The sequence below is a fragment of the Phytophthora infestans genome, genomic scaffold, assembly GCF_000142945.1.
Source record: "Phytophthora infestans T30-4 supercont1.53 genomic scaffold, whole genome shotgun sequence".
NCBI lineage: Eukaryota > Oomycota > Peronosporomycetes > Peronosporales > Peronosporaceae > Phytophthora > Phytophthora infestans.
In genome coordinates, this window is record NW_003303706.1 from 376,941 (window position 1) to 387,660 (window position 10,720).

The window sequence follows — 10,720 nt, forward strand, 5'->3', positions numbered from 1 at the left end:
GTAGCGTGTTGCAATGGTGTTAGCCGTGTAAACGGCCTTCGGTTTGTTGAGTTTGGCCAAACTGAGCAGTACATCTCTGTTGGCAGCTCGGTTGTAAACCAACATGGCTGAGAAAAATATAAATAATTAGCGATTTTCATTTAAAAAAAAAAAACTTACCGACTGTCGCTTGGCCATTCTCTCCTTGCCCTTGAGAACATCTTCGATGATCGCTTCGAGCTCGTGAATGTCGGCGACTCGAGCGTGGTAGAGACTCTCCGCTAGTTTGTCATCATCGCATGTTGCCAGGAACTGCTGTACGTGTTCTTTCGCGTCACGACCACTCTTCTCGAAATGTAGACGGGCGGTCCGAGCGTAGCCATTCAGCCTGTTTATGTAGTCGCACAGATGTTCATTACATTCCCGCGTCCATAATACGTACGATTGCAGGATCTTGTACAAATATGCAGACACCGATCTTTTTTTCCTATACAAATTTTACGTTAGGACTTTTTTTAACATGCTCGATATCAAGCATGTGAAAAATTGTCTGTGCATTCAAGATTTGCTCTCGTAACGGGGGTGGGTAAGACTATCTTGATGAAAAGTTTAATTGGCCGACCTCGTCAGCTACTATTGCGGCACAGAAAGAATGGACACGACCATCGGGATATATTAAATCAAAGGGGGGTTCCCTTTGGAGAGACAAGAAGGGTAGGATCTGGATCCCTAATGAGGCGACGGACCTACAAGTTCGGGTGTGTGTGGTGGGTCATTTCGGCATTGCGGAACACACAGACAGTGGGGTGACTTTGAAGCAAATTAATGAACGTTTTGTTGGGAAGACTATGAATCAAGACGTGGAGCACTTTGTCCAGCGTTGTTTGCACTGCGCAAGCACTCTCGGAGGACCACCTCAGCAACGTGTGCTGGGTGAGGCAATGCATGCCGAACGTCCAAACGAACTACTACACTGGGCCTTTTTCTACATGGGAAACAGTGACACGGAGCAGACGTACGTGCTAGTTAGCAAGGGCGATGCCTCTAAGTTTGTTTGGCTTGTCCCGTGCAAGGCGGCTGATGCGGACATCACTTTTAATGCTTTGCTCGACTGGTTCGCTTGCTTTGGGGTGTGTCGGACCTGGATAAGTGACCAGGGGGCCCACTTTAAGAACGGAACCATTGAGGCGCTTCAACATGCGCTCGGAGCGCATCATCATTTTACCACCGCCCGCTGTCCGTGGGCGAATGGTACCGTGGATGTGGTAATGAGAGAGAGATTGCGCTGTTGCCGAGCACTTTTATCGGAATGGAGATTGCAACCGAATGAATGGCCGCAAGCGATCAAGATTGTGCAAATGGTGCTGAATAACTCGCCATCTCCAGCTCTTGGCAGCGTGGCGCCTGCTACGGCAATGACCGGTTTAAAGGCGATGGGGCCGAGCGATCACATTGTGGTTCTGGGCCCAGACACGATACAGAATGTGCAACGGGAGAATGTCGCCAAACTACAGCAAGCTCTAGAGCGTATGCACAAAAGTAACAAACAGGCGAATGCTGCCACCAGAGCCGCTGGACGAAAAGGTCACGACAAAAAACAAGGCACTACCATGGCCCAATTTGATGTCGGTGATTTTGTTCTTTACGCGAATGTTTGGCAACATACAGGCAGCAAGTTGCGTGTAAAGTGGTGCGGCCCGGCACGGGTGGTAGACACAGTGTCGAATTGGATCTTCAAGATCCAGAACTTAATCACGGGGCAATGCAAAGAGGCCCACGCGAGTCGTCTAAAGTTCTATGCGGATTCCTCTCTCGATGTGTCGGAGGATCTATTGCTGCATGTTGCTCATAACAGCGAGAGGCATGTGGTTGATACTTTACTAGAGGCTCGCAACAATCAGCAAGAAAAGCGCTACGAGATTAAAGTTCATTGGCGCGGTCTCGATGCTGTGGAAGGCTCCTGGGAGCCAGCAAATGTGCTGTTACAGGACGTTCCTGCGACCGTGAAGACGTTCATTAAAGGACATGGAAAGCAGCCAGTGGTGCGAGCGCTTCGAAAAACGTTTCGCATTGCCTAGCAAGGCTGCCAAGGATCCCAGAAAGCGACTCAACGGCAAATCGCGTGTATATGAACTGAATCTCCGGAGAGGGAAGTGTTGTAGCGTTATCTACAGATTGTTTATGTTGTTGGGGTTGTGCCCACCAACACCAGTACTCTAGCGGTGTGCAGCGGCAACACAACGATGGTGCAGCGGACAATTTCTTCCGGAGACCAGACATGAGGAAACAGAGTGAGTAGGGTTAGCGATTAAAAGCTCAATACATAAACTACTTCTACATTTTTATTGGAAGCGACACAACACCGTGAAACAGTTAATCAAAAATGAACAGGCTCAGACTACGGAAACCAGAAGGAAAAGATATCTGGACATGTGTTGGTACTTACTTGATGGTTATTTAGCGAACGCTCAATTTTAGCAGATTAGTGATACTGTTTTCGTACTGGACGACTTGCATGGTCGAGCTGCTTTCCTTCTGTCACATTTTGGGTTGCTGCGGGGTGAAATTGTCCCTGAATTGTAGTTTGCAGACATATTCTCTCAAAAACTTGATCGAGAAGGTTTCTATCTTGGTACGGCACTCGTACTGCTAAATACGTATGGAGAAATGCAGCATGTAGGGTACATGCGCAGCATAAACGCTCGCATCTGCCCATTTAAATCCGCCGCCCTTTAACTTTTTGAGCTGTTCTACATTGAACTGGAGCCGTTTCCGTCGTTCAAACAAGCAAAATACTGGCACGACATCAAGCTTTTGCGTGGTCAGTAGCGTACAAAATCGATCGCGAATCCAAGTCATACGAACAGTTATAAAGCCGTGTTTAACCGCCTCGATCAATTCTCCAACAATAAAAAAACATATACACCGGCAACAAGGCGTGCGTCAGCTGGAAAGCGCGAACGCTGATATTTTACAGACCCGTAGGCACGGTAGGTGGGATATAGATTCATGCGAGGTCATTTATTCCGCTCCTCTCGCTTGAGATTACATGCGTGCACACATTTAGTCACCCGTTATGCTCACGTTTGTACTATATCGGACGCACAGCTCTTGAGCCACCACAAAAGCTGCAGCAATGCAATTGTCATGCATTGCCAAACACAAATTTCAGATGGTGTCTGGGAAAACGTTTTGGCAGTCAGTGGCTTCCTTGAATCACTTCAGTACCTTAGGAGTGTCATTTTCCCAGATTGTGCAGTCTTGCTCGAGCTTCTACCAGCTCCGATACGTCAACACTGACGCATTGCAGAAATTCCGTACGGGAGCGTTGGCAGATCCAGTAAGCGCTCAAAGTCCGGTTGAATTGAAACCTCAGGTTGTTATGCAATTACTTTCCGAACGGGTTGCTGTCCATCATACAGAAGTGATAAACAAATTAGAGTCCCAACCTGCCGAAATGCTGAAATTGGTCAAGGAAGCTACTGAAAATATCACCTCGTTCTTAAAGGGATATATAGTTTTCAGCTACAGCCAATTGCACGTACAAGTCGCGTCGAAAAATAGTGAGGCATCATTTCTAATTAGAGCTACAAGCGAGGTGCAATTAGAACCAGATAAGAGCAACAACAATGCACCTGATTACACGGTGAGCCGAGGAATCGCTACTGTTCGTGAGTTCTGGATAGAAAGGCATGAAGGTCTATCAAATCAATCCTCCATTAAACAATTAGAAAAAAACACAGTATGGGGGAAAGTGGCGTCTATCCTCAAAGGCGTTTAAGTTTTTCTCACGGCGTTTTGCCCTTATCAAGTACGTTCGCTCTTTAGTGGCACAAGATCAATCTGTAGAGAGTACACTCGACAAAGCTTATGCTAAAAAGGTAGAAAGATCATCGACGCGTTCTCTAAGCACATTAGCAGCAAGAAAACGTTTTAAATATTTACCAAACACACACACACAACATAATCTTTTTGTTTTCAACGTAACACTTACAGAAATAATTCGAAAGTACGCAGAGAGTAGAATTCCAGAGAACGTGGTTATCGGCATGTCGCTATGACGTATTTCCAGCACTCCGGTGTGTTTACTTGAAAATCGCTGCAGAAAGTCGAGTCTGTAGGTGCATGTAGCGTCAGTGCTATCAGAGCATAACATTGGCGGTGATCACCTGGTCTGATCTTGTGGGCGTGTATACGAGCGGGGGTGCTGCTCGATAGACTCACGTGCATCTCTACATGGTGACCTGCATGCACTACAGGCACATCCGATCTAAAGAAGCTGTATTACAGCGCTATTCTCGCATACTTGGGCGTGTCATACATGTAGCTGGTAGGTAAAATGCTTTGTTCTGTATCTTTGACAAATGTCTTCTGCAACGAATCAGGTGTTTACTGCGTAGCTTGCTTACACTACGGTGTTGAGAAAGCTCGCAATAGGACGACTGAATCTTAGGCTTAAGGAAAAATCAACTCTGACTTTATTTTAGGACCAAGGTCACAGCCCAGGCCACTCAAATACACGTCATAGTCCAATTGGCTAATAATGAGTTTGGCTCCCCATATATCAGCCAATGGCATGACAGCATTTATGTAAAGAAATCTACCTACTTGTGTAATGGAAGGGCCCATTTCATTACCCCCCCCCTCTTGAAGTTGCACTCACGCAACATAACCAGCGGGCGAAGAACAAATCAATTTACGTGAGGATGGCGAACGGGGACTTGGCTAACGGGCGGAGCGAAACGGGGACGGAGACATCTCCTGCGAAGCGCAGGAGCGACACATCTCAACTTGCGGAGAACTTGACAGGCAAAACGATGGATCAGCAGCGGACGAAAACACCGACAACGGCGACGTCGTCGACAGCAGCGGCACGCGCGTGATGGACGACCAGCTCCGGGCATGGGCTTTCTACAACATATCCGGAGCGCGGGCTTCGGACACACTGGACACGATGAAAGATCACCTTCAGCGCTTCCGCGGACCGCGGCAGAAGCCTGTCGAGGGTGTCGCATATGGCACGTTGCAGGAGTCGTGGTGCGCTTTCATCCGGCGCTGGAACCGAACGCAAGAAGAAGAGGAAAGTTTCGTCGGCTGGCTGGTATACCGCGAGGAGAACGTCAAGGAGCACTCGCTCACGGACCTTCGTGAGCGCGTTCGCACCAGCGCATGGGAGGACATGCGCTGCATCTTTTACGTGAGGGTCGCTGAAGGCTGTAGTATTTGTTCCGGGTCGCGTCCGACTGTCGAGGAGTGGAGAAGTCACATCGCCGAGGATTCGCTCGGTGAACAAGAACACGGGTGGATCAAGAAGTATCGTCGCTCGTTGGCCGAGAACGTTCGCGCCTCTTGCCGCGCCGGTTCGCGCCGACGCCCTTCACGCGAAGATTCTTGGTATCGGACTCGGTCTCGTTCGCGTGGTCGCTCAAGTCGTCGGTCTCAATCACGTTCGCGTGGTCGCTCAAATCGCAGATCTCGGTCTCATTCACGTGGTCGCTCGAGTAGCTCTCCTCGTTCGAGCTGGCATGCGTCACATTATGGTTTGTAGCGAGCTTGGACTCACACGCCTGGACCACATTCGGGACGTCACGAAGGAGATTGGCACGAGACTCCCACGTATCCTTGTCGGGGGGAAACCCTAGCCATCGTACCCGATAGCAACAGTCGGCCGAAACATCGCGGGCGTGTCCATAATGACACCAGGGAGCGCGTAGTGGATCTTCGTGGACAACAATGTGCTCGACAATTCAGCGGGTATCTCCAGCAGAGTCAACAACGGGGGAGGATTATTGCGTCGGTAACACTCGCGTTCTGGCTGCCCGGAACGAGAACGACTTGTTGAAACGCTACCGGGATGTCCAGCAGGAGCTGGATGAGGCTCTCGATCAGACTGCCCAAGCCACCGGGGGAGTGTGCAGCTGCGTCAGTCGAACCAGGAGATCCTTGTTCGGTTGCAGATGCTGGAGGGGCTAGTTCACGGTCGCTTACAGACGGAGACACAGCTTCGAGATCCGACTCCTGTTGCGGACGGATCGATGGCTCGCCGGCGCATCGAAAAGGTCGCTCGACGCATGCTCCGCTGAGATGACTCTGGAATCGTAGCGGGGTGATATTTCTTGAGTCGTCCGACGTAAAACGTCGGATGCAGACGTAGTGACGTAGGAATATCCAGCAAATAAGCGTCAATAATGACATTAATTACCGTGAACGCCCCAATAAAGCGCGGCGCGAGTTTGTTCGCGCCGAGGTTGGTAACCGCAGAGTTTCTGATACCTTCAGTCGACAGGAGCACTCGTTCGCCTGTCCTAAACGTGGCCGTGTTCTTGCGGTCAGTCTTGTCAGCGTTCTTCTTCTGTTTGACCACTGCGTCCTGCAGTGCGTCACGAACATAGCGGGTGACCGCTTGGCGCTGTAAAACGAAGTCGGAGACGACTGCGGAGTCGATTGGTCGCGCCGCATGCTTCGTTAGCCGGCACAAGTGGGCTCAATGTAGAGCGTGTCACTGCGTTGACCGACGTGGGGACTAGGGATACACTCTAGATATCATTTGCAGCCGGTGTATGTACCGGTTGAACCAATAACGGTGTTGCCGCCGGAGACATCGGAGCTGGAGTAGATGGCTCGTCGACAGCTTCTTCCCCACCCAGAGTGGAGACACATAGCGCTGTGGGATGGCCCACGGCGAGAAGAGCAGGGATACGCGGGTGTCGAGCGTTGTTAATGAGGAAGGGCGTCAGCCCAGTCGACGCGTGTTCCGCGTTGTTCAGCGCGAATTCGACCAGAGGCAGAAACGAGCTCCAGCTGGAGAACGACATCGCGTAGCTTCGAAGGGCGTCTTCGAGGACGCGATTTACGCGCTCCGTCTGGTCGTCCGTTTTAGGATGGGCTGCCGTAGACATCAACATCTTCGAACCCAGTAGCTCGAAGAGCTTTGACCAGAAGGCCGACGTGAAGCGCGGGTCGCTGTCTGAGACGATGGATTCAAGAAGGCCATGATGGCGGAAGACCGCGTTGATGAAGTGCACCGCGGTATCTGCCGCGGTGACCGAATCCGACACCGGAATCAGGTGGACCATCTTGCTGAAGCGGTCGACGAACACCAAGACACCTGACCGTCCTTTAGCATCGATTAAGAGCCCGACGATGAAGTACATCGACACCGAGCGCCAGGCCTCGGTGGTCACTGGTAGAGGACGCAGGGGGGACTGCGAAGACGAAGCAGGTTTCATGCGCTGGCAGATCTCACAGGTGCGCACCCACTTACGTACCCATTTATACAGGTGGGGCCAATAAACGTCGGGTGACACAGCAGCAGACATTTTCTCGCGACCGAGATGAGCGCCCAGCGGGGCACCATTAAACACAGGGATAATCCGTGAGCGCAGATCGGGGTCGTTAGAGACAACGACACGTGGGCCATCGAGCTTGTCGATGCTGCTGTACGTCAGCAGCTCGTCCTCAAGACGATACCGGCGGATTTTGTTTCGTACAGAGCGGAAAAGGGCTCCCAGTGTGTCGGCGCTGGAGAGCGGAGATGCTCCAGGATACTGGAGCACATAGGGCCATGTTCGTAAGCACCTTGGATCTCGTCGCGAAGTGACATTACCGGGAAGACGCTCGTCAGGTTGACTTCTGACGCCTCGCACGTGACACACTCGTCTACATCGTCTTCATCCAGCGAAGCTTGTCGACCCAATGCACCGCGTGGGTCGTAGTAGCGACGCCGAGACAAAGCGTCGGCGAGAATGTCGGGCTTGTAATGGACCAAAATGTTGTACTCAGAGAAGAATGAGAGCCAGCGGACCATCCGCTGGGGGAGATGCGGACTCTCCATCGCTGTCCTCAGCGATGCATGGTTGGTGTACACCGCGAAGGTATCCACATCCAACAAGTACACTCTAAACTTGATCAGAGCCTAGCGCATCGCAAGGAGCCCCTTGTCGTGAACAGGGTAGATGCGCTCCGCCGGCTTCATCTGTCTGGACTGGTAGATTACGACGCGCTCTCGCTCTTCATCATCGAAATGCGTCAGCGCACAACCGATGGCGAAATCGCTCGCGTCGCAGACGACGTGAAAAGGCTTCGAGTCATCTGGGAACGCGAGGAGTGGGCCTCGGCGAGACTCTTCTTCACCGAGTCGAAGGCGGCTTGATGTGCGGAAGTCCACGACTACGACACATCTTTCTTCAACAACGAAGATATCGGCTGGGTCAATCTTGCGCAATTCTTCGTGTACTTGTGGAGATAATATGCGAGACCCAGCCACTGACGCAATTCAGTGGGATTCTGTGGCGTAGGCCACGCACATATCGACGACACTTTCTCGGGGTCGGCGCGGACGCCGTACACAAAGCAGCTCAGCACCAAAATCTCCGGCGCTTAGAATGCACTTCTTCAAGTTGGCGTAAAGCTTGTTTTTTATAACTTGGAAGACTTGCCTCAGATGCTTCAAGTGAACTTCAATCGCGCTGAGGCCTCCCTCAGCGCGACTGTGTACGAAGATGTCGTCGAAGTAGCTCGGTGCAAAATAGCGGAGCGGGCGCAGCACATGGGATACCATGCGATTGAGGGTGGCGGGGGCATTCTTCAAGCCTTGTGGGATAACAAGCCACTCCCAGAGCATATCACTGGGAGTGCTTACCGCTATGATCGGTATGTCGATCAGCTTCATAAGGATTTGATAGAACCCATCGGGCAAGTCGATGGCGCTGAAGGCCTCACTACCCGACATTGCGTCGAGCCTCATGCCCTTTCGAGGAATCGGCGTCTGGGCAGGGATGGTAGCGTCGCTCATCTTGTTGAAGGCCTGGACGATGCGCCATCCATCCGTGGCTTTCTTCACACAGAAGGTCGAACTGGAGTGCGGCGATGTGCTCTCACGCACATGACCCGCCTTGCGTCGGCTCTCGAAGAAGTCATCGATAGCTTGAACCTGATCTCGCGAGAGCGGTCACTGCCGCGTCAATCAATACTTCGAGCCGGGCACGAGATCGATCTCATGGCAAATTCCTCGGTCAGCTGATAACTCAGCTGAAATCTTATCCGGAACGAAATCTTCATATTCGCGGACGGACTCGTAGACTGGATTGCCGGATTCGCGTAGCGCTTCCCAAGATTGCGCTGCGAAGCGCTCCTCCCGGGCCGAGTTCAGGGCTCGGCGCGAGGGAGCGTCGTCGTCACTGATTGCACTCACTCCGAGCGACGCCGAATCGGCGTCGATGGTCAGGCAGACCTGTTCGATTTCATCGTCCTTAAAACTGCGAATGAAGTTCGTCCAGGAGAGACCTGAAAGTCGAGTGATCGACTGCGCCTCTTAAGGTGGGTTTGCAAGCTCGAGCGCTCGTTGGCGACCGGAGGTACCGTTTCCACACACTCAAGCACGCAGACCGACTCCATCGATGAGCTGTCACTTGGTACGGGCTCTCGGCGAGTATTCAGCCGACGCCGCTTCGACTTCCTTTTTCGCCGCCTCGCACTCGAGGATGATAAGTCGCTCTCGCTGGACGAGTTCCCCCCCTCTCTAGCGGGAGCCCCAGTTCGACCGCTGTAGTGTTCAGCGGGAGCGCCAGCTGCTCGATCACCGGATCTATTGGCGGGAGCCCCTGCTCGGCCGCCATCTCGTACATCGGCGGGAGCCACTGTCAGCTGGTCTTCACCTCCACGTCGCCTCGAGGATTCGTCCGCTAACAGCACTGTGCAAGCCGTGCTGAGAGGGCCATCGCTCACTCTGTGCACAGCGTGCGTCATGAATGACCAGGCCACGACGGTGACGTGAGGCCAATCCTTCTGGGCGATCAGGAGGTGCGTGAGCACCTCGCTCACGTTATAATCACTGTGACGCTTGCCCAACCGGGTCAACCAGTCAATCTCTGGTTGATAGCGCGTCAACCACGGCATACCCAGGATGCAGTCAAACGCGTAATTCATTTCAAATGACGAGGAAGTCGTTGTTGCTTCGGAAACCGTCGAGCGTGTAAGGAAGTGCAGTCTCTCGCCGCGCCCCGCGGCGTGAGCTCCCATCCGCCAACTTGACAGCATCCCCCACTCTACCTTTGCCGACAGTGATGTCCGGTGGGAGGACCGACAAGCACGACGCGCGGAAAAAGTTGTTGGTCGCTCCTGAATCAAGGAGCGCTCGCAGTAGTCGCCGGGCGCCGGCGACATGAAGACTCACAATGATCAATCTTGAAGCGCTCGGCGTGGTGGTAGCACAAAAGTGTGCATGTAGCGCAGGAGAGCTAGGAAAATAGGTTGCCATCGGTGGACGCGGACCTCCATTCCAGCCAGTAGGGCGTTCCGCACCTACTGACCCTGACCGTTTTTTGGCTGGTCAGAGCTCACGGGCTCGGCATCGACATGCAACAGCGCTGGGGTTGGCGCGCGGTACTTCACCGCGCGATGACCGACTCTCCGGCAACGGAAGCAGGTGAGAGAACGACCGTTCCGACGCGCTACATGGTGCTGACGATTGCTCGTCGCATCGATTGCGTCGATGTCCATGGGCTTGACCGCAGATTCCCGAGCTGAAGCGGGCAGCGCGTGAGCGTATGACGCCGCAATCACGTAGTCCTCGCGTAGTGTAAGGGAAAATGCCTCTTCGAGTGTAGAGGGGTCCGATCTTGTAAGGCAGTAGCGCGTCATGCCTTCGCGCATACCGAACACGAATACATGAACCTGAGAGGCCATATCGATCGGCTTAGACACGATGCACGACGCGAGGTGTCGTGTCTTCTGGACGTAG